Source organism: Peromyscus maniculatus, chromosome 12 (genome assembly GCF_049852395.1).
Source record: "Peromyscus maniculatus bairdii isolate BWxNUB_F1_BW_parent chromosome 12, HU_Pman_BW_mat_3.1, whole genome shotgun sequence".
NCBI lineage: Eukaryota > Metazoa > Chordata > Mammalia > Rodentia > Cricetidae > Peromyscus > Peromyscus maniculatus.
Window position 1 is genome coordinate 76,264,779 of NC_134863.1, and position 25,643 is coordinate 76,290,421.

A 25,643-nucleotide genomic window follows, 5' to 3' on the forward strand; every position below is an offset into this window, starting at 1 on the left:
TACATCTCCTCCTCTAACTCATCTGAGAAATAGAGATTCAGAATTCCAGCTCAGAGCCCTTTCAAAGAAGCCTTTAGACTAACATTGTAAAAACATTTTACAAACACCAGTCACCTTAACTATCAAATTTATTTTCTTGACTCATGTCAATCACTGAGGAAATACCTCGTACCAATTCGAACTCTTCAGAGGTCCCTGTCAACATGGGCATTGGTGAGCTTTTTCTGTAAATTAACATATAGAATTTGCAGTCTGTTTTCTAGCAACTAGAAAACTCTGACATAGAAAGACAGTATGCAAAGAAATAGACTAATAAATCTACCTGTGGATCACAGAAATCCTGGCCCTGTTCTATAGGACAAAGTACCAAAATGGAATATATGTTTATTACAAATCCGAACAGGCCAAGATATCTATTTTGAAACTAACCATTCATTTCCCCACTTCTAGAAGACGTGTACTTTCCAATACCTCTTTCTGTATCTTTGACACTAACTACCCTAAAAATAATTTATTTAGCAGGTAACTACAAAGCAAGGTGCTATAACTTATTAGAGTAGTGTCATATAGTCTTCACTATATGGTTCCACGGGTTTGCTGGATGACCCAGGTGATGTCAAGACTCCATTGATGATCCTGGGGAGGAGATAGCTTACTCAACATCTCCCTTGAATATTATTTCCGGGCAAATGATAAGGGATAAGTCTCTAGTAGAAAGATACAACCATGCATTATTTCTTATCCCCCCCCCCAAAAAAACCTAGACTATAGCTTTCCTATTTCAGAGTGCTCTCACCCCTACCGTAGATCAGCATACTCACTGCCCATTTGGCTGCCAGATGCTGCTCATGCTGCCTGACTCTGTAGCCACCACAGAAGGATTTCTTTTGTTAGTTTTAACTCTAACTTAGAAGAGTTGGACCCACCAAGAAATATTAAAGGACAAAAAAAATCCCAATTCAATTTATTTGTGAGGATACCCTACCTAGGAATAAGTAGCTTTAAGCCAGTGTGCCTACTTTGACAGGCCCAAATGAGCACAATTAATTTCTGGCATGGCCTTTATTATGTCCTTTTCTATCCATCCATACACTGGTTTCTGGTACAATGTGTTATATAATGCCTTCTAGAAATTAAAAAAAAAAACTACTAAAAATAAATAAATTTTAAAGCACCCTGGTCTCGGCATTTTGTCTCATACAAGCCCAAGTGATACTCCTTTTCACTCATTGTCACCTCCCTATTGAAGACTCTTGAAGATGTGGCTAGGTGCTGAACTGGAGGATAGTTCATACAGTCCAGGTCCTTCATTAAGGTATCTCTTTACCAGTAAGATGGAGAGCCGTGGTTATAACTCCTTGACTCCCAACTCCTTTATATTAGGCTTCTTTGACTCTGTAAGTCCAACACCTCTCCAGATAATCCTCCTCTCTATGTTCACTGCTGCTACACCAGACTTCTCATCTATCAGGGAGAACATCATTTGAACTTATGTCTCTTGCTTCCTGGTTTTCTGTGCTTTGGTGCCTGCTCCAATATGATATGAAATGTCAGGCTCTCTTTGTTTTGGTCTGCATGTGGCCTAGGGTACAGGATCATTCAGATAGGCTGAAAGGCTTATTAAAGTACTGGTTCCTGAGCTCTAGCTTTGAAAAATATTGGATTACAAACACTGGGTGTGAGACTGAAAAAATTGCTTTTCATAAGTTAACTTTTCTTTCCTGCCTATGCATTTCCATGTACACTGTGTATTAATAACCACTGGCTTAAAAATAAAAATCCACTCCCCATAGCTGGCCTCTACCTATTATTCCACATTCCAAATATTCTATATAGGAATATATTCCATTACTATATAGAGTCAAAGTGGTCAACTCAGTGGATTTTTCTGACCTTGTATATCTGGGGAACATGCGATAGAATAGGTTGCCATGGTAGCTGAATGTTTCTCCAGATTTTGTCTGGAAGCATAAACCAACGTTCTCAAGGGTGCTATTTGTTTCCATGATGTTAGAGGGGATATTTTCCTCCCACAAGCCTAGGCACCAGTCTGCCCACCCCATGCCTGCACACAACCTCCTATGAATGGTTGGAAGGAGGCTAAGGGAGGGTGTAGAGTTCAAGTCATGAACTCTGTCCTCCTGAGCTGCATCAGTGGCAGCCAGTGATATATCTGATGCTATATCGGGAAGAATCATTGAAAAGAAAGCATAGAAGCCGGGCAGTGGTGGTGCATGTCTTTAATCCCAGTACTCAGGAGACAGAGCCAGGTGGATCTCTGTGAGTTTGAGGCCAGCCTGGTCTACAGAGTGAGATCCAGGACAGGCTCCAAAGCTACACAGAGAAACCTTGTCTCAGGAAAACAGAAAGAAAGAAAGAAAGAAAGAAAGAAAGAAAGAAAGAAAGAAAGAAAGAAAGAAAGAAAGAAAGAAAGAAAGAAAGAGGGAGAGAGGGAGGGAGGGAGGGAGGGAGGGAGGGAGGGAGGAAGGAAGGAAGGAAGGAAGGAAGGAAGGAAGGAAGGAAGGAAGGAAGGAAGGAAGGGAGAGATAGAGAGAAAGGAAGGAAGAGAGAGAGAAAGGAAGGAAGGGAGGAAGAAAGAAAGAAAGAAAGAAAGAAAGAAAGAAAGAAAGAAAGAAAGAAAGAAAGAAAGGAAGGAAGGAAGGAAGGAAGGAAGGAAGGAAGGAAGGAAGGAAGGAAGGAAGGAAGAAAGAAAGAAAGAAAGAAAGAAAGAAAGAAAGAAAGAAAGAAAGAAAGAAAGAGAAAGAAAGAAAGAAAGAAAGAAAGAAAGAAAGAAAGAAAGAAAGAAAGAAAGAAAGAAAGAAAGAAAGAAAGAAAGAAAGAAAGAAAGAAAGAAAGAAAGAAAGAAAGGAAGGAAGAAAGGAAGAAAGGAAGAAAAAGAGAGAGAGAAAGAAAGAAAAGAAGGCATAGAGTCAGGGTCTGCATCTCTAGGAACTAGGCTAGTGATTCTTTAAAGAAATATCTGCTGAATGAATGAATAAATTAATAATAAAAATTGAATTAAGATATGCATAAATAATCCAGACTCAGGAAGGGAGTGAGCTGCATTGTTTGAAAGGCATTTTTGTTATGCACAGACATACTTTCTCACAAAATAATTCAAATCTGCTTCTTGGTATGCTCTTTGGGAACAAGATCCTGGCAAAGTGCTGAGTCTAAGAAGTAGCACGGATTATGCTCTTTCTGCAATTATGCCTTGGCGAGTTTGCTATTAACGAAAGCAAATAAGTAGCAGCCCTGTAACACATTTATTATCTCTATCATTGAAGTTAGGACAAACCTCTAACATAACAGTTCGCCTCAATCATTGTTGGAGACAAGCAGAACATTCTTTAGAAGCATATGGGCATGTGGGTGTGGGTCTGTGGTGCACACATAGTACTGGGGAAGGACCATAGAGGCCTGGAAAAAGTCATGCTTGCAAGCTCAGAAAGCAAATTGCACCTATTTCAGCAAATTGGAAATTGATGGTGTGTAAATCTGAAATCCTAGCAGTGGCTATTATTTCCACACAGGCTATTATTAACTGGTAATATTTTCTCTAGTAAACATTCAGTTGCCCATGGCAACTGGAGTTGTGTCATATAGACACGAGGGCTCCTGGCTTTACCCAGGAACACGAATAGTGTTTTAAATCAATTTTTAAAAAATGCGAAAAAGTTTGCCAAAAACAATATTTTTGGGATAGTAAACTCAGTTTTTACTTGAGATAAGGAAGAAAACTCTACTGAAGTCATGATGGATGGATTTTCACAAGCCTTCATATCTAGTTTCTGCCAGACAAGCAAGAAGTACCCTTCCTCTCACCAAAACACAGCACTGCTCTGAACTATGAACGAAGTCCTACACCTCTTCTCAGGAACTCACTAACAACATGAGCTGTTTCTTCTAAATCTTCTAATTTCAACATCTTCCTTCACTGCTTCTCCCAGTCAATATTTCTAGATAAACATTAGTATAAATATACAGCATGCATGTAAGTAAATGCACAAATTATAACAACAAGGCTCAAACTAAATTAAAGTGGGCATGCTTCTTATAACAACTACACATCTGAGAATAAGTGTATTCTTGGTTGATTTGGGTCTTCTGATTTACCTAAAAAATAAAATTTCCTGTTTTCCCCTAATGTAGAGGACCATATTAATTTTCTTTCTGTGTTAAATTTATATATGACTTTTATCCATGGATTTCCAATGCTAAAATTTACCTGAGATGTCTATGAGTCTCGGGGTTCTACGTTATGATGCAGAAGTCAGTGGATTTCATGGGCAGCTGAATGTTAAAGGACCACTAACTGAGCAGTTCCAACAATACACATTCGCTTTCTTGAAGTAATAAGGGCCAGAAATCTAAGACAGTGGCATGAACAGGATTGTTTTGTGTCTGAGGCTGTGCCTCCCTTCTGGTCTCTGGTGATTGGTTGAAGTTTCTTGTCTTAGATCTTCCCATCTTCTATATTCATGCTTTTATGAAGTGTGCATCTATTTTTATCACACTGTCCTTTTAAAGAAGATATTGATCATGTTGGATTAAGGATCACCTCCATTCCATTTTGATTTCTTCTTGACTACATATATACATGTGAGGTTCCTCTCTGCAGTTCTGGAAATTAGAACTCCAGTATATGGATGTGGAAGGGGCCATGATTCAAGTCATAATGAATGTCAGAACACATTTGGTTGGATGCAGATTATTACAGTGTATTAATTCATCCTGCCAATGCTGGATTGTTGATTATCCATCGAAGGAGGAAAGAAGATGAAGGCTGCCTTTACTGTTGCTCATTTTCTCTTTTTAGACTCCCCAGTGCCTGTCTTCATCTGTTATTTTCTCTCACAGGTTCTAGAAGGTTGAATTGACTTAGCAACTCACACAACACTATGATATTTATTAAGTTAGTATTTGGAACCTACTCTCTTCCCCAAGCTTCCCTTTAGAAAAAGATTCCAGAAGACCATTAAACTCTTAGTGAATCTTCAAATTAAGCTCCAGGGTATAGGGAATATTAATGGGAGGCTCAACATGGAAGTTCTTCCCAAATCAAACAAAATATGCTTAAGGAAATGCTAGTTGTACAGCCTGACCCAGATATTACATGGATATTGATATAATAGAAAAAATATAATATTACCATCATCTATTGAAACAATGATGTTGTATACATACAAAAAAATATCCATCTCAAATATAAGCAACATAGAGGAACAAAAATTTACTTTGCAGGTCTGAGAGTCTACTGTAAGTTGGCTGAGGCAAGCTGGACTTCTCAATAATCTTTAGGAATAAACAAAATAATACACATAAAATACCTATGACCTAACACACTAATGCAGAGCAACCCACAGATAATTGTTGCTGCTATTATTTCACTATTAAACATTTTTAACAAGGCACATTCTATAGTAAGAACCAGAGACAATATACAGTGCCAATTATAAAGCAACATGATGAAAAATTCACATAGAATATGAGAGAAAACAATGTAACATAGTTTGTGGACTGGGAACAATGCCATGACACGATGACCATTTCTTTAGAGCTGCTTCTTCTTTAAGAATAAGAAGCCTAAAGAAAGACTTTCTTCGTTTTCCATTGAAAGGATCTTCTGGGCCACAAATTCATATTGCTATGTTGATTTTGTAGCTGAAAAACTGGGGCACATGGAAATTTTGTGATTTTACTGTCAACTTGGAGTCAGTAAGATAAGCTATTGCTAGAATCCACTCTTTCCCTATGAGCGTGGCTCACTGATTGAGTCAACTGACTTCACTCCTTTCTTTGCTTTGATGATCATAGCCTGATTGGAAAGTTACACTCTATAATTTCACAGTGATTACATGGCCCTGAGGATCATTTTGTAAGTAAACGTTTTGAAACCAAAGATAATCATTGTTATACAACCATAACCCTTTTTCTTATGCCATATTCTCCACCAAGAATTTACCCAAGCTAAAGTTACACCTCATAGTCTCAATAGCTGGCGGTCAGCTCAGTTCTACATTGCTGCATCCCCAACACCGCTGGACTCTCTGAAGTTGACCTCTCGGATAACCTCTGTCCTTGTCCCAGAAGCAAATACACAAGAAGCTGTCATGGTGCTCTTAGCACGAGTGTTAGCAAACATGGTCCCTTAACATGAATTAGAGCAAAGGCCTTGCGCAGCAGTGAAATATCTGTTTCAGCAATATGCCACTGATTTCTAGACATCAGCCCTTCTCTCTCCTGAGAAACCTTGTAATCACTATCCCAGCTTATTTTCAGGGCCATCTCCTGCTTCATGAATTCATACTCTATATTAGTAACTCAGACCCAACCCTGTCTAAAAATGTCAAAGGGCCATTCACAGTTTGGGCTTTCCTTAGTTTTCTATTGACAAATATAGCAATAGGCTATAGTGGTAAATATATTAATAGAGTCTCTTGTTTTAAGTAACACACAATTCCTGCTTTATTTCAAATATTTCTGAAATTTTTACAGAGTATTGAAAATTTAGAGTATGCCTCCCTCTATGGACCATATGATGAATGAATCCCAATAATGATACACTCTATGATCACTTTAATAGCAAGGCCATGATTTTCTTACCAAAATATGTACATGTACACATAGACACACACACACACACACACACACACACACACACACACACACACACACACACACTATTTTATTTTGTGTGAATGTGTATGCACATGAATGCTCCAGTATACATGTGGAGATCAGAGAACAGCTAGTGCACATGTATTATCTTCTACCACATGAGTCCCAGGGAACAACTGTGATCGAGATTGGTGGCAAGCATCTTTACACACTGACCACCACACCAGCTCCACACATGACAGTCTTAAAGGAAGACTGCCTCGGAGGAAAATCATATAATTACCTCTTTAAATAAGGAATGTCTATATTAACAAAACCAATCAATTGATCCCTACTACAATTTTGAAATTCAGACGCAACATAAGCCCAGAGGGGGAAAAACTTAATTATTCAGCTATAATACCCTGATAAAAATAGGAAGTCTATTGTTTTTGCTCTATATATTTACTTTACATTATCTATTTACATTATTACATATTTTGCTTGGTTCCTACCCTCTTCAAATAATGATCTCTAGATTTCTCTCCTGTGAAGTATGGTTATACTCTCTGGCAATACTTCTGTGCTGCCTTTGTCTAAATAACTTGGACTAGTAGCAAATTCACCACTTGTCAGCACACCAAAGTAGGAGTTCTCACAGCATCTCCAAAGCCACTCTCCCTAAGCAACACAGGGAACAGAAGCATGTGAACAAATTACATCCTGTGTTTAGGCTTTCTCATGTTACGACTAAATCAGATAGCCAACTCTAACTAATAATACCTTTACTAAGTCTATTATTTAAAAAATAAATGATTGTGAAGCAAAGTATGTTTTCACAGATTAGCATGCAAACTCAGAACAGATCTGCTTCCATATTTCTGTACAGATCAGTTCCCTCATTTGAATATCTGAGGATACCTCAAGTACATTAACAATGGTAAGTATATTATTGTCTTCAAGTATAACAGACAACAGTGATGACTTCAGCAGAATAAGCCAGAAACTTCATTCTTAAGTGGAAAACTCATATTGAGGTTCAAGATTGATTTTATCTTTCATCTCAGGGAATACCACAGCCACAAATTCGTTCTATGATATATAAACTGTGTGTCAGTTACACAGACTGAGATAAGACTAGATGTGGCTCTTATCTTCATTTTACAAATGAGTAGCCAGTTTTTGTAAGATCTTCATTAGCAGACCATAGGAAAAGGAAAGTAAAGACATGTGCTTTGTCTCTGGCATCACAAAATTGCAAGGCTTACAGAATTAGCATTGTTCTATGACCAATGCCATATGAAACTGCTGGGTCTTGTGATTCAAGTTATTTTATTCTTCATCATTAGTCTGTGTCTAAATTAAAAATTAAGTCAGTTGATCAGGTGATGAGTCTTTAATATATCACTCAAGGACATACTGAAACTAGAGAAGTAAACTTCCTGTGGCATAGCTGTTATCAATTACAGTGACTACTTAATTCTTCATTTTATAGGCACAAATATGGCCACAGCTGTATGCACTATAACGAGTGCATGGCCATCTCCCGTCTGAACGAAGCCACAGTGAAATACGGATGACCAGCATTAAAATGATGGCACATGCGTTGTTATTGATAGAGACTAAAGTATTCAGATTTAACTACAGCCAACCGATAACTTCCCTTAGCGTGGATCCACTTTGTCATTTTTTTTAAATATTTAGGCACAGTAGCTCTGCCACTGAATAAACTAGAAAATGTTGTTTCTAGTAGCTTTTTGATTCCATAGCCTAGAGATGCCAATTAGGAAAAGCCACTGACTTCTGTTTTTCAGTCTTCAAACTTATCTTGTATTTGATATGAAAACTAGAAGATATTATTTATGCTGGACCAAACTCCATTTGCTTTTTAGATTGTTCCACTGCACGAGGTTTTGATTTTATAAATTCTTTATTTTGTTGGGTACTTTACAAGTATATCACTCCGATTTCACACATATCTATTTTAGGGGGTATTTGAATGCTTACTTTCTTATTGATAATTTGCTTGTGACCATAAGCCAAGTGTTCAATACTCTTCAATACATAAGTACACACACACACATCAAACTGTGGGTCATGACCCCTTTGAGGGTTGAATGACCCTTTCACAGAGGTTACATATCAGATATCCTCCATATCAGACATTTACATTATCATTCATAGCAGTGGCAAAGTTACAGTTATGAAGTAGCAACAAAATAATTCTATGGTAAGGCAAGGTATACTCCTGGTAGAAAAACAAGAACAGCAGTCATTGTGCTCCCTAGAGAAGGCTGTTGTCTCAAAGGAGCACAACTTTGAGGGTACAGAACTCATATTTCTTGGGACCGTGATTATCCATGGTCTAGATCATTGGTACCATAATAGCCTTGACTCACCCTCTGGAAAAAAATGTTCCTATTAAGTTAGATTTTTATTACTAAAGCTGTGATGTTAAAGAAGTTTAAATCGGTTACTTTCTTGGGTACCAATTGTGTGTTACATTTCACATGTCTCACTGCTATTAGTCCTTACCAGCACTGTTCTGGTGGGTATTATCATCCTGATGTTTTATAGATGGAGAAAAATTACCTCAGGAGATTGGAAACTTTCCCCTAAGCTGAATAATGCACATATGATCCTACCTGTGCCTTCTACTGTTTGGAAACTGAGCCTGGAAATTGAGAAACCTCCATGGCCACATTATCAGTCAGTGCAGTACAGGGGGAAGGACAGCCCAGCACAGCCTGTGACTCTTCATGCTCTGGTCTGTTCATCCTTCCCAGAGTCAAGAACAAAGAGCAAATGTTTCTGACACTTATAATCACCTTCAGCATTTGACAATAAATTATATTGATTGGCTACCAATTTTCTAGAGTCATGACTTAGAGCATTGGGGTTTTTTGATAATTCATAAGGTGTTTAGAGCTTGGATTTATTCAATCTCTGTCATTCATTTCTCAAGATTCTACCTCACTCTTCTGTGGTCATGTGGTTAAAAAAACTCATCTGGAACACATAACACCGATGTCTACTTTCCTCTTTAATCCATTTTCACTCTTCATTATAAAAGCAAAACTTTGGGACATTGTAATGCTTTTTACGGTCTTCATTGTTTTGAGAGAACAAATGATAGCCATTTCCATATTCACATTTCCCAATAAACTTGTCATCAAACATTTTCAGAAAACCCTCATTAATCTTAGTTCTGTCCTCCATGCAGATGAAGAGGCCTTGAAGCAATTGGAGTGTGCTTCTTAAGAGTCAAGAACAAAACTGGAATTAATTCAGTTTCAAAATGCTTAAGATGTCTCTCAGTAATTTCTAGTCATTTGTGTTACTAGGGAATAAGTCTTTTCTGAAGATGGGAAGAGAAGGAGAACCTAGAAGTAGAACAAAATAAGATAGCAGCATCACTTCACGCAGACAGGAAAAATACAATCCTGTGCTCGTTTGTGTCTGGTGGATACTGCCTTGAACATTCTGTAGGGACAAAAACAAAACAATGTTGGGAATCAAATCAAAAGTCGTGTCTTTCTGTGTGTGGGGATGCAGGTCGGAGTGTTTTGCCTTCAAATGGGCAAACCAGCCTGTAGTTTCTTTCATTAGAAACCTGCTTTGGCATGGATTGCACTTACAAACTTCTGGATAGACTGCTTAGGTGGGATTTCTGAACTGGTTCCTGGAAATATAATCTCAGTCAGCCCCTGATTTCCTGTGTAATCTTGAGACCTTCATCTCTCCACTCCATTTCCTCAGCAGTAACATTATTCAAAAAATAAAAATTTATTTTGAGAGAGAGGTCAATAGGAGGTGAAGAGGGCAAAAGAAGAAATATAATAAATGGCTTTTTCAGATTCATTATGCAGATTGCCTGAGTATCTCATCAAGTCTACACAAGCACACACTTTGAATTCTTAAAAGTGAGCAAGAAAGAAGAGTTCATTAAAAGCTTTCAACATTAAGAATGTTGAAGTTTTAAAAAATATTTTTAAATATTAAAAATATCTAAAGATACTGACATGTTTAATGACTTACATATTATGTATATAAACATCCCATATTATCCCATTCATATGCATAAATTTTGTGTTTTTTTCTATCAGTTAAAAATGAATCTAAATTTAAGAATTCAATTAAAATGAAAAAAATTGGAAAAGAAACAAAACACTTTGTAAGTACATGTTTCAAAACATTCCAAAGTCATTGTGGTTCTTGTTTAAACCTAGACTCTGAATAGATACAGAATGTAGGAGAACAGTATTTGTTTCTACATATCCAGGAGCCGTTCACCCATGAAAACCACTGAACAATCAGCTTGTAAGTAGCAGAGGATGACGTCAATCAGGTCAACTTTCCTTTTTAAAGATTTATTTATTTTTTATTTTATGTGTATGTTTGTCTGCCTGCATGTATGTGCACCACACCCATGCCCAGTACCTGCCGAGGTCAGAAGAGAGCATTGGATCTCTTAGCTCTAGAGTTATAAACAGTTGTGAGTGGCCATCTCTGTGAAAGGCATGGGTGCTGGGCCCTCTGCAAGGGCAGTAAGTGCCCTAAACTGCTGAGACATAGCTCCCGCTCCCAGACTGACTTCCTTAATGTGAAAGAAACCGTGTTTTTTTTAACACTGAGAGACTTATCTAGACCTTCTGAAACATATAAAATTTTAACCGTATATCTGAACCATGCAATAAGAATTTCTAAAAAAAAAAAAAAAAAACCACACAGCACCATAGATAACCTTGGAGAGCAGCCAAGATTTATCTGATTGTTTGGGAAGTTACAAAGCATAGACTGACCACTCACTGTAATTTTTGTCTTTGTTTTTTTATTTATATTTATTTTTTATTTTTAAAAGTTAAGTAAATAGAAATGTGTCTGTATTTATTTCTAACAATAATAGTTAAAGAAGAGACTAAATCTAGGAGGGGGTAGAAAATAGACAGGGGAGGGGAAAAAGGGAGGAAAGAGAGGTGAAATGGTGTAATTTAGTTTTAGGTAAATAAAAACTTAAGTCTGAATTGACAGTTTGTTGTCTTTGTGTTGAATGTGGTCACAAAATTTATTCTATATTTCAAAAAACTCCAATGACTTTATTTCTATTGTAAAATATTGTCGATTACAAATATCTTCTGCTGGCTCAATGTTTCTTCCCCTCACACTGTTGACATTTTGTGTCATATAATTCTTTGTTTTGGAGCTTTCCTCCGTGTGGTAGATGTAGCAGCATCTACAGCCATGACGCGGGAGACATCTATAGTACAACTTCTCACCCCACCTGTGGCAACCAGCTAGTTTTCTTTCCCGCTGTTGCCAAGATGCCTTGGAGGGAAAACTCTGCTCCAGCTGACAGTCACTCCTCCATTTGAAAGAATCACAAATAGATTAAATTGCATGAAGGACCTTTGGCCTGTCTAGCTGACTCTGGTTTAGATTTCGCACGTCATAGAGCGATCCTGGTGAACTTCTCTGGTGTGCTCATGAAGGGCTTCTCCCTACTGTTTCCTCCAACTGATGGTGTCCCCAGGCTGATGCCTACGCCATTCTTACAACTCTCACTGTTGCTGATTCACTCCGCCACCTCCAAGGACACCCTGGAGGCACCAGAGTGAAGCTTCTCTTTCCCTGGACTCTAGGAGCATTCACCCCACGTGAGGTTCATTTTAGGGAATAAACAGCTGGGGGCTTTCAAAGTCAGGCGTCACCATGCCCTTGGCTCCAAGGCTTTATGGACGAATAAAGAGAGGAAGTTGACTTCACATTGAGGTAACTTGTATTTAATCTCTTATAATGGTTTTGCATTTATCATACTCGTTCCCTAGTCATTGAGTAACTGTGAGTTACTTTGGACAGATTTTATAAATCTCTGAGAGAAACATATGCACATCTTAAAAGTCAAGGTGGCACATAAACTCACCCGTAAGATCCAAATTATTTATAAGAAGTGAGAAGAGAAATGAGGAAGCACTAAACCTGGATTGGCAAAAGCTAAATAGTAACCTAATAAATGTAAATGCATAGTTATCATAATTAGAAAATCAAGTTTTCCCCAGCAGAAAAGAAGCTAGCGCAGTTAAAATTGGAATTGTGGGTGCTGTTTACAGTCTGTAACTATTTTGCCTGATTTATACCAATCTGCAACACCATTTTCATCATGGACAGAAGCTTCTGAGCATTCCAGAGAGCCACAGACATTTTCGTCTCCTATCTTAGATAAACAAACTGGGATTTCGTGACATTTTTTTGTTTGGATTTTTTTGTGCCCAAATTAGTATGAGCAGGTATAATTATTGACAAGTGCTTTCTTATAGATATCAAAGCAATTATCTCCATGCTACAGATAAGAATCCAACAAAGAAAGAAGCAGTCACATACTCAAAGTTAATAAACGACAGTTCTCAGACTTGTACACAGATATGTTGGTTCTGGGCTGAGTACAATTTATAATACAGCCTGGCTACTTCCTGACCATCCTTCAGTGACAGGTATGGTTTTAAGAAGTGTGTGTGGCGGGGCGGTGGTGGCGCACGCCTTTAATCCCAGCACTTGGGAGGCAGAGCCAGGCGGATCTCTGTGAGTTCGAGGCCAGCCTGGGCTACCAAGTAAGCTCTAGGAAAGGCGCAAAGCTACGCAGAGAAACCCTGTCTCAAAAAAAAAAAAAAAAAAAAAGAAGTGTGTATGTGTGTGTGTGTGTGTGTGTGTGTGTGTGTGTGTGTGTGTGTAACTGTATGTCTGTGTCCGTATGTGTATGTGTGTCTGTGTGTGTGCATGTTAGGGTTCAAAGGGAGATAAGAGAAGGTGTGGTGGAGAGAATATTCTGAATCTATTATATACATGTCTTTTTTGTTAAGTTGTCAAAGAACAAATGATAAAATGTGATTTTTCAGATCATTTGTGAAAGAATGCAAATAAAATAATGATTTTGAAATGAAAAAAAAAAGAACGTCGAATATTCTAAGTTAATCAACTACTGGCAGCGGCTTGTTAATCTGCTGCTTGGTACATCTCAGAACAAAGGTATGGGAACTCTGCCCTACTGCACAAGAGCTAACTGATCCAACTTTTCTTATCTCTTCCTCTAAAGGTCAAATAGAGTAGAATCAGTACCACTCATGCTCAGCTGTGAACATCGTGTTCACTTTTATATTCCATTCTGGCAAATACTGTGAATACCTGTCATTTCTCTTCCTGTCCTCGCCCTTCCCAAGGACCTAATAAAAAGGGAGGGGACAGGTAGGGTTTTCCCTTTGCACAAATCAGTTTCCTGGAGGTTTCCATTGTTTCGACAGGGAACAGTCTACTAACAAGCAATTGATATCTTGAAATTATCAACTTTTCAAAGAAATTTCCAAATCCTTCCTGATAAATATAAATCATTTTCCAGATATATTAAGGAAAACAGGCACACCCCTATCTACTTGTTCCTTTATAGAAGAACAGTGAAATTGTCATCTCTTTTGATACAAAATTTTCCATCCAATATAAATGACAATTGTTTGATATATTGTCCACTATAACTAGGACAATACCAGGACAAAACACTCTTAGTGTTGCATACATTTCATATCTGAATATAATTCTCATTCCTTCATTGCTGCTTATTTGTGGAAAATTAAGTCCAGGTAAGTTATCATAAATACAATAATTTGAAAAGTTTTCTAATAAAATTACCAGTAAGCTAGGCAGGAGAACTAGAGAAGACGGAATGTAGAAAACTAAAAAACTTGAAACTACAATTCATCTCTGAGCAGAACTGAACTTCATAAAAAAAAAAAACAGTCAAAAACTAAACTTAGAGTTTTCCCTTATGAATATTTGAATATAATATCTATTGTCCTTAAATATGACTGTATCTATAGCTGCCTCAGCATTTCAATCCCACATGTTGCCTTCCCGAAGTCTGGGCTTCTTGCCTGGCTCCTGCACATCTAAAATGCAACTTGACATCTTTGTTCAAATGTTTCCAAAGTGTTAGAACCTCACATGTTCAAATCAAAGTAACTCTCTGATAACCAGAAAAAAAAATGAATGAAACAAACACCTGAAATTCCTAAATAAGAGATGTGTTGTGTCTACTCACATTCATTACCAAGTGGATGTAATAAAATAGCATAAAGTACTTTTTTGAAAAAAAAAAAGATAGAATGAGGGACTGTAGACATGGTTTGGCTATTAGGAGTACCGTTTGCTCTTCCAGAGGACCTGGGTTCAATTGTGAACACCCATGTGGCTGCTTATGTCACCTGTAACTCCAGTCCTAGGATATCCAACCCTTACTCCTGGCCTCCACAGGGCACTAGACATACACAGGATGTGTAGACATGCAAGCAAAGAACTCATACATACAACATTCATTTGAAAGTGTGCTTTTAAATTAAATGAACTACAAAGGGATAGGGATACTAACATTTTAATATTTTTAGAGCATTACTTGTTTCTTTGTTTTTCCTAATGTCATGGGTAGTTGCTCAGTTAAAACAAAGACATTAAAGGCCTTTATTGTTATTCCTATAACACTATTTTCCTCTGAAATACTACCGAGTCGCCTTCCACCTGTCTCCTTCCCATCCTTAGTCCCACACTTCTTTTTTATCCCCTTTTGTTTCACTTCATTATTTAGTAATTTTAAAGATCAACTAATAAAAAGAGATGTGGTCAGTGACCTATGTAGATTTGCTTTCTTTTCTTTTCTTTTACATGCTGGAGCTTGAACCTGTGTAATCTCAGCAAGCTACTCGAGCACTGGCTTATATCCACAGCCCCTTCTCCCACCTCCTCCTTTTTTTTTTCAGTCAAGACCTTACCAAGCTGCCCAGGCTGGCATTGCATTGGTGATTCTCCAGCTTTGTTTCTTTGAATTACAAACCTGTGCTACCAGACAATGTTTAAATATATTTCTTTACCATAAACAAATGTGAGTTACTTGAGCCATAGAACACAGGAAAATCAAGATGATATGAACAGGGATGCTTCATCTCCACTGGCTCACTTTCAGAGTGCAGGAAGAATCTATCTAAGCTGTTGGAAAAGAAATCATTGGTCATATCCAGTTGTGAATTGTGTGAGATCAAATAATAACTTCCTTGGCAAGATAAACCCATTGGTGTGATAGTGGCATAAAGTCATGGGAGTAACCAAGCTCTTTTGGGTTGGATTAAAGGCCCCATTCCACAAAATGGAACCCATACCTGGCATGGTTACTAGACGCAATAATCTGTGGCTATACAGGTAAAAAGGTCCTATGGGAGGGATCCTAATACTATTATTCTGCTTATGAGACAGAGTATTAAACTCACCCCTGACTGCTTTTCATTATTCTCAGATTATTGCATCTCCCAACTCTCATTGGAGAAGCTTCTTTTATCAGTACAGAGAATTTAACACAAAGGTTCACAACTGGTCACCACTCAGAGAAAAGGAGGCATCCATACCACACACTCCTCCAAAGACTCAGAAGAGGAGGCAGAAGGATTGTAAGAGGCGAAAGCTGTGGATGACTACAACAAAACTGTTTTCTGGACACAACAGGGCAGTTGCACACACAAATTCACAGGACACACCGGGGCAGTTGCACACATGAATTCATAGGACACTACGGGGCAGTTGCACACATGAATTTACAGGACACAACGGGCAGTTGCACACATGAATTCACAGGACACAACGGGGTGGTTGCACACACAAATTCACAGGACACAACAGAGCAGTTGCACACATGAATTCACAGGACACAACAGGACGGTTGCACACAGGAATTCACAATGGTTGTGGCAGCTTTCACCAACCTACACTAGATAAAGCCAGACAAAGTCCCACATGGAGGAGGAAGGTAACCAACAGAAGCTGGGAGAGTGAGAGAGTTAGTTTTCTCTATGCGTGTGGCTCCTGATAGGTCTAACACACTCCAGCGGATGGCCTCGTTCACCCAAAAGTATTTGGGTAGCACTAATGGGACTTAATGGATTTTTATTTTAAGAAGAAAAATGAATAAGAGTACAAAGCTGTATGGGTATAGAATGAGGGGATCTTCAAGAAGGTCTGGTAGGTGGATGAATATGGTCAAGATACAATCTATAGCATTCACAAAAAAAAACAATTTTTTATAAAACAGAATAATATACCAAAATAATTGGTGTTTCTGCAAGTGGCTTTATTTTATAAGTAGGTCTGTAGTTTCTGTCTCCTAGGAGATAGTTCAGAGACATTATTTACTTTCATACCTACTTTTAATACTTTAATAATGATGTTAATAATCTACATTTGTAGCACTACCCACCCATAATATTATCTCTAAAGCACTGGAGTGCAGAATCATTCTGTACTTACAATTCTGATACTTACATCCCTACCTAATAACTTAATCTGAATGAGACTTCTGAATCTTGAAGCAATCCTTTTCACAAATTCTATTTTAGAAAGAGCTATGTAGCCTGTGGTGTGTCCATTCCATAAATGTGATGAAATGTGTAAAGCCTTACCAACAAGAAAGAGGCTTATTAGTCACACTGTACTGTTCGTCTGCAGGGCATTACATCATGAGTCATTTAGAGGAAAGGGTTGGGTTTCCTCTTGAATTCATTACAGCATGAAAGGTAACGTTTAGAAGGTAGAGTACACAAAACAAGATTGTACCTCTCAGGTAGAAGAACGTTTCCCATGAGAAAGTGCACTTTCTACTTAAAAAGAGACAGTATTCTTTTGGTATTTAATCATGAATAAGTGACTGGAAATTTCTGAGCTCATTCATAAAATATTCAGAATAGCTAAAGGGAGAAAAAAAGAGCAAAGCAAATAAAAATCGTAGAAATTAGGAATACAGTAAGGAAGGACAAATGCACTTAAAGAAATGGTATAGAGCCTAGAAACTGAGCCTAGAAATTTTTCTAGCTGAGTGAAGATATAATTGAAGCACTTTTTTTAAACAAACACTAAACAGATAAAATTGATTATTTCTCTCTCGTCCTCATCTTACATCTCACCAGCTTAAAAACTAAGAATTCCTGGTACATGTATGCCTAGTTAAATATTAAGACACTTTAAATTAAATTTAGTGCAATTGCATTACGCCAAACTATACTTAAGCTAAAAACCCTTCACCTCTTACAAATATTAAATCTAAAAAGAGGAAGAGATGGCAATGATCAAGTAATAAAAATTATGTCATTATTGGGCTCCCAAACAATGGCTATTGCTTCATTTCCTCAATGCAAATATGAAACCCTTACATATTTGATATGTTTTTATGAAATCAGTGGAATGATGTATGGGACAACACTCAAAATCTCAGTTGATATCATTGACCATGAGGAACATTGGAGAGGATTTGAGGATATTTAGCCTGGAAATAAGAACAATCAGATGAACAAACTCAATTCCATCAAACACTTCCAGACTGGTGGATCATAGAAATGATTCTGGATATTCAGTACAAGTGTGTTGTGTGTGTGTGTGTGTGTGTGTGTGTGTGTGTGTGTGTGTGTGTGTGTGTGTGTGTGTATACAGAGAGAGAGAGAGAGAGAGAGAGAGAGAGAGAGAGAGAGAGAGAGAGACTAACAGCTGCTATAAAACAGTAAAACATACTTGAGGCTTACTGAAAGACATTTCTAGTAGAGCATTGGAAGCTTTGAGCCTCCAACAGTAGAAACATCCATGCATGAGTTAGAAGACATTATGCTGGTGAGGTGAAGGAGAACGTTCAAGTGTCTTAATATTTAACTAGGCATACATGTACCAGTTCATTGGCAACTGAGCCATAGGAGCTACACAGTCCTTGCCAAAGTCAAGAATCTAGTAGGTGAAACATGTGGAGTTTTGTAGCTAGAGTTTTCCTGCCTTTCCCACAGTCAGGCCAAATCTTTGTCACCCGCCAGTCCCACAGCCGCTCAGACCCAACCAAGTAAACAGAGAGACTTATATTGCATACAAACTGTATGGCCATGGCAGGCTTCTTGCTAACTGTTCTTATAGCTTAAATTAATCCATTTCCATAAATCTATACCTTGCCATGTGGCTGGTGGCTTACCGGCGTCTTCACATGCTGCTGGTCATGGCAGTGGCTGGCAGTGTCTCTCTGCCTCAGCCTTCTGCTTCCCAGAATTCTCCTCTCTCCTTGTCCCACCTACTTCCTGCCTGGCCACTGGCCATTCAGTGTTTTATTTATTGACCAATCAGAGCAATTTGACATACAGACCATCCCACAGCAGAGTTTATATTTTCAATGCTCTCTCCTTGAGTATCAAAAGTACCCTAAGCATGCTTTCCCAGAGCTGTAAGTTCTTCTCACAAGGGCAGCGTTCCTACCCTTTCATCACCCGCACTACAACGGGAAAGTAAGAAAGCAAAAGTGTCAGCCGTGAGCATGACAGGAACTTTAATCAGCCCAAGTGAAAAAGCACACTGGAGGAAGAGCTAGGGGAGACAAAGAGAGGAACAGGTGCTATGCTTCTGGTCTTGCACACAATGAAGAAATAGGTTGTGTGGTCTGTGCTTAACCACATTCACATGGCCTATGGTGTGGGAATCTTCATATTTAGCTCTAAGTATCTATAACATAGAGCAACAAAAATGATTATCAAGGTAGTTTGTTATAATCATGAACTATGCACCCCTTAATTAAATAGATTGCATAAAATCTAGTTAACTCATGTCAAAACCTTTATTTCACTAACCATGTTCTCACTGTAGTGTTTCACTGTGTTCACTATGAACTACCCAGAGAAGTTCCTTGATATCAGATCCTGGCTTTTTAGGAAACAATCTGGGTGTGCTGTGAACACAATGCTAAGATAGAAAAATGTTCTAAAGAAGTTTGGCAACATGCAGCCTTTTCCTAGGAGATCCAAAATTGGAGTAAATTCTTTATTATCAAATCCAAGGCATGTCCAATAGTAAATCAAAAGGACATAAACTTATGCAAAAATCTCATTGAGGTATGCTTTCACTAGGAGGTAAACATGAACATAAATATAACCAAGGCTGGCATATTGTAGTATAGGGAACCAATTTCCCATCTTGCTGACTCTTACCTCCAAACACACACACACACACACACACACACACACGCACGCACGCACGCACGCACGCACGCACGCACGCACGCAGGCGCACATGCATGCGGGTGCGCACACACACACACACCTCATATTTAAGTTCCATCCATCATCAATCTGAGAACTTTCTTATCAATAAATGTCTACCATAACTTTTTAAAAATTCTTCTCTCATCTGTTACATCCCCACCACCATTTCCTCTTCCTCCCCATCCTCTCTCTCCCCTCTGCCCCACCTCTCCTATGCCTCAGATCCATACCCCCTCTATCTACCCTCAGAAAAGAGCAGGCCTTTTGTTAACTTTTAATAATTTTGATTATTCATTCAATGTGGTATGTGTGTACGTGGGTGTATATGCATGGGCAGATTCATGCCATGATATACCTGTGGAGGTCAGAGGACAACTTGTAAGAATCTGTTCTCTTCTACCATATGAGTCCCTAAGACGGAACTTTGTTCATCAGTCTTGGCAGCAGGCAACTTGATGCACTGAGCCATCTCTCTGGCCCAAAAAAAATGTTATTTATATCGCGCGCGCTCACACACACACACACACACACACACACACACACGAAATTAATTTTAAGTATCATTTCTTAAATTGGCATTTAATTTTAAATAGTTGAAAGGACATTTTTAGATAAATATGGTAATGAACTTAAGCTGAGGCTTGCCTGCAAAGCTGAGAACCATCCATTGCTTTTCAAACATCTCGTCAGAAATGGAAACTCATGAAATCTGAAGTTTTTGAAGGATTAAAAAAAAAGCCATCCTATTATAAAAATAGCAGTTTTCATTTCTCCATTCTTCCATGTTTTTCCACTAGAACCTACTAATATAATTGCCGGGGCTATAAATCATTTCAACAGAAGGCAAACAAGTAGAAAGAAACCAAACATATTCAACAGACTGGAAACCATAAACTAAACAGGAAGTTCAAACTAAAAATTTGAACTTATAAGATAATAACAGTTATTTGTATTTTATTCAAATCAGAAAAGAATTTGCTTCAGCTTCCATGGAGTCTAGAAGAAATTGGAGAGCTGCAACTTTGTCTCTTTTCCTGGTGGCTTCAAAAAGAATAAGAAGGAAAAATGTTTGAAGCCACAAAGAGCACAATAAAAATAAAATTACAATATATAAACATACTTTTCTAAAAGGAATTTTGAACCCCTATGAAACACATTGAATGATGGATTCTCTTTATTTTCTTATCAATTTAATATCCTTTGGATTAAAATAAAACTTTCAAAGACAATTTTCAGGTTTTAACACTTCAAGGACACTAATGAATCCAATTTTCTTTGGAAGGAACTTGGGAAATACTACAAACCAGAAATTTGAGAGTATTTAACTATTTCTAGAATTTTAGAGTTGGGGAGAACTTCAGAGCCCAAGAAGCTCAATGTTTCTCAAACTGTGCTTCATCTTAAGATATGCCCCATGACAAACGTCCCTTTCCAAGGGTTGATGGAGAAGCAGGCTTTAAAGATCACTTACTGAGGACTGTCTAACAGAGAGAAGGGATGGAGGAAGAGGAGGAGGTAGGGAAGGAAAGTCACTTGAGATAGGATGTAGCACAGTTGATAGAGTGCTTGCCTGCCATGCACACACAACACCCAGGGCCTCATCCTCCAAAACTATGTGAAGCAGACATGGTGATCTCCTGGGATGGCTGTAGCTGTTACTGGCTGTAGCTGTTACTGCCCTATTACACTTTGAGAGACTACTGCTACCTCAGAAAGCTCAGCAATGAACTTTTATGCAGGTGCCTAGAGCCAAGCCATTGTGAAAACATTGCCATATTTCTGAACCAACCAACGAACAGCCAAGGACTTGATACTCATCCTCTCTGTACCCCTCCAGGATCTGGAATATGCTAGAGGCATTTTTCATAGCTACAGCTGGTGTTTGTTCCTACTAGTCAATGACAGGCTGACCAGGCACTAACTGGATGAAGTTCACTGCCACAGACAATGCTGGGCCCGGGTTGGAGGCTCTTAATCAACCTATGTGACTAACTGTGGAAAACAGTCACAGATCAGGCATTTCTTCATTTCCACTCTTTCCTCGAACTCAATCATGGGTCCACTTTTAGAGAAACACTGATCTCCTTCAGTCTCTCAATTTTGCAAAGGAGAAAATTGAGGAACCAAAGGGTTGAAGTAACTTACTTGAAGTCAGATAGCTGAAAAGAACCCAACATGGGTTGAAAATTCTGTCTTTCTCAGTGCCAAAGGTCATGCCTGGTTGGAATTTCCTCAAATGAAGCAGTGTTGAGCCCACCTCTTGCAGAGTGGTGAAAGCCTATAGTGCCTGTGCATGCGGTCAGTTAAACTCCTTAACTCGTGGCCAAAAGAAATCACGGCTACCTCGTTATCTTTGGATCCGTCTTGAAACATTTTCATCTGGGTTCTAGAGATAGTCTATGAAATGTTTATTCTATCTAAAATCTTTAAAGCATGCTGTCTAGAATACCTGACTGGAAATAAAAATCTGAGCTAGTGGCTTGATTAATGTCACATAGCTGCCTTGGGACGAGTCCAAGACCGGAGCCGGACTCTCTTTCCTCTCCATGGTCTTTTCAGTGGTACTCCTTCCTCCAAGCCACGCTTGTTTTTTGAAGGTAGTGTCCATGTGAACCACAGGTTTAACACAACTCGAGCTGCTCCATGACCAGGCTGCTGACTGACTACAAATTTGCTTTTCTTGAGAACAAGGTGTGAATAACCTCTGGGGGGAAAGGGGGAGCTGGAGCCCGGTGGGAAACCTGCAAGGGCCTGCTGTAGGGTTTGAGGAAACTGCCCCCTGCCGAGATGCAGACATGTGGTTTTTTTTGAAAGACACTGGAACTGTTAAAAGTTCCCTGAGGTTCCGTGACGTGTAAAGAAGGCTTGCAGAAATCTTGGTACGTGGAAACAAAACGCTTTGCCATATGCCTTCTTAAAAAAAACTTTTTTCCAGCTGCAGTGAAATTCGTTTTAACAACTGAGTCTTCAGCCCTGACGCCCTCGGCATCCCGCTACTTCGGGATGGCCCTAGGGTGTATCTGTTACAGACTGAAGGATCTCTAGTGAGAACCTGGGGAGCTGTAATCCCTGTATCTCTCCCCCAAGCCCCACAAACCACCAGTGCACAGTAGTTACCGCTTTGTTACCAGATAAGGTTACAGAAGGGATCAGGGAGGTGTCTGTGACTCGGATTAAGGACAAAGTAATTGCTGAAACATTGACACAGAAGGGTTTTTGCAAAGGAAGCACACCGTCACGTTGCAATGATGATTTTTTTTTGATCCAATTTAAAAAAAAAAAAAAAAAGGAACTGCCCTCAATAAATCATCTTCCTAATGGAAATGACAGAATTATCTCCCAGGAGGACAGCACAGCCCTCACCTCCCTCCCTCAGAAGGGGAGTAGGAAGGAAATGGAGACACAGCATCCTTGAAGGATCTAAGGCTTCCTGGACATTTGTTCCCCTCTGTCCGTGGAAGTCACTTCGAACAGTTTTTAAGCTCATTGTTCATACACACAAGATAAGATCCTTTTCAAACATTATACGGTATCTTTGTTAAATTAAAACAAAAAGCTGTTTCTATGGTTGGTCACAAGGAAAAATAGCACTAGCACGTACCTTAAAAAAGGGAAGTTGTGAATCTCCATAAATTGCCTTTTTTATTACCAATGCTAAAAGATAAATGCAAAAGGACTAGTCAGTAACGGCAGGAGTTTTTGGAGAAGGCTGAACATGTTTATCTTCCCTTGTCTGTGTTATTCTTTTCAGAAACATTCTATGTACTTATAATTGAATTATTACACGCTGGCGATTTAAAAATCACTTAACTCCGTAACATATAACCTTCAGGGAGGGCTTTACTGCACGTCAGCTCAGCTTCTGGAGCTGACTATAAACATGTGGGTGATTCAAGATTGTAAAACCAGGCCCATAACATTCATCTCCTTTGTGTTACTCTCAATTAAGAATTTGTAATGAACTTTGTGTAACTTTTGGCAAGAGCAACTTCCATTCATTCTTTTTCTAAATGAATCCATTAGAACTCAAGGTTTCTTTTCTATTCCAACCCGTAGGAAGTTGCCACTCCCCACCCAGCTCCTGACTTCTGAGAAATTCTAGCTCAGGTCACCAGGGAGTGAAAGGCCAATTTTAAGAAAGAGCCATGTATATAGTAAGTCTTTTTTTTTTTTAATGTGGAGAAAATATCATTTGACTAAAGCTAGGTATAAGGCGGTAAGGCCACGGTTTTATAAAATTCAGCCTAAACATTTAGTCAGATCCTTTGAAACTTTTCCCCATGACGAAAGTACATCATTTTTTCCAATTTGGGCATGGGTAGCAAAGTGATTGGGGGCACTGACCCAAAAACATAGGGGTTTTTTGTTGTTGTGCTACAACAAATTAATAAATTAGAGAAAATCTTTTTTAAAAGGAACTCACAGTGAGTAGCCCATTTCAATAGGGATGGAGGGACCAAAGTTGTTACATATTTTCTCCTTACTCTTTGTTCTTCCCTAAATATTTCTGTGAAGATCCCAGGTATCTCTAGGAACGGAACGTTTCAAGCTGCCATTACAGTTGCTACATTTTTCCATCTAAACAGCTTCACGAAGCCAAAATTTTCTTTCATGTTTCAACCAAACAACATATTGTAATAAATCAAACAGAAAAACAAAAAAAAGAGATTAGAAAAGTATAATATAATACTGACATTTTCTTACTGTTTTTGAAAAATATATCTTTCACAGAAATGTGTTTTTATTTACTTCTACTTTTTACAATTTCACACATGAGAGCTACATTTTCACTATTTCCACTTCTCCTTCTTCCCATCAACCTCTTCCAAAGTCTGCCTCCCACCATCATCATTCTCTCTGGAATCCGTTATCTCCTCTTGTACAATTATTATTGTTACCTATATATAGCATGCCAAGTCCATCTAGTGTTGCTTGTTAGTACACATGTTTAGAGCTCACCACTTATGATTGGATAATGTATCAGGGGATTATCTCCAGAGAAAACAAATTCTCCCTCTCAGTGGCCTTGAAAACTTGTAGTCTTCCTCAAGGAGTGGCAACTTGTAAAATGTCCTTCATCCACATGGGAACGTCAAATGGTGTGGTCTTTATGCTTGTCTTGTGTAGGCAACCATATAGTTGAGATGCAGCTTCCCTGTCTTATCCAGAAGACACTACTAGTAAATGTCCTTGTCATCTGCCTCTTACCATCTTTCTAACCATTTTGTAAAAACATCAGTATTTTTATTGCTTGCTTGTGACTATTATTTGAAATGTGCTCTTGTTTTAATTTCCAACATAGTATATATACATATGTATATATCCAACTCAAGCAAGAGTTCTTGGGGCTCCTCAATCTTCTCATATAAATGAGGTCTAAAACCAAAAATCTGAGAATTGCTGAAGCAGAGAAATCCCTTTTCAGGCTTTACTTACAATCTTTCTATCAAGGAACAGAATTTCTGTACAATCCTTGAAAACATTTCTCTAAAACTTTGAGACTCACTTGATTTAGAAACAAAGTGTAAAGGTATTTACAGCCTCTATTCCCGTTGTAGATGACAGGCAGAAAGGAACATCAGAAGACACTGTTCTTGTGTAATAATAAGCAGGTCTGAACTACAAATGTTAACAGCCTTACCCTTGGAGAGGGAGCAAATCAGGCCAAGAGAAGTTCAGGAACACACATATTTATATTTCTGAATTTTATTTGATGAATATTTTATCCATCTTACATGGAGATTCTGATTTGGACTAAATATAAACAATTCTATTCACCCTCTAAGGAGCTTCACACATGCACAATCATGTATCAAATACTGTAAAAGGAAACTCCATGCTCCAATTACTCACATCTACCTACGGCATTGTTTATGTTACATCACTTACTATAAATTTGTCTTGTCCTTTTCCCCCCAAAGTCAAGATAAACCATACCTTCTCCTTGTAAGACCTCATTGA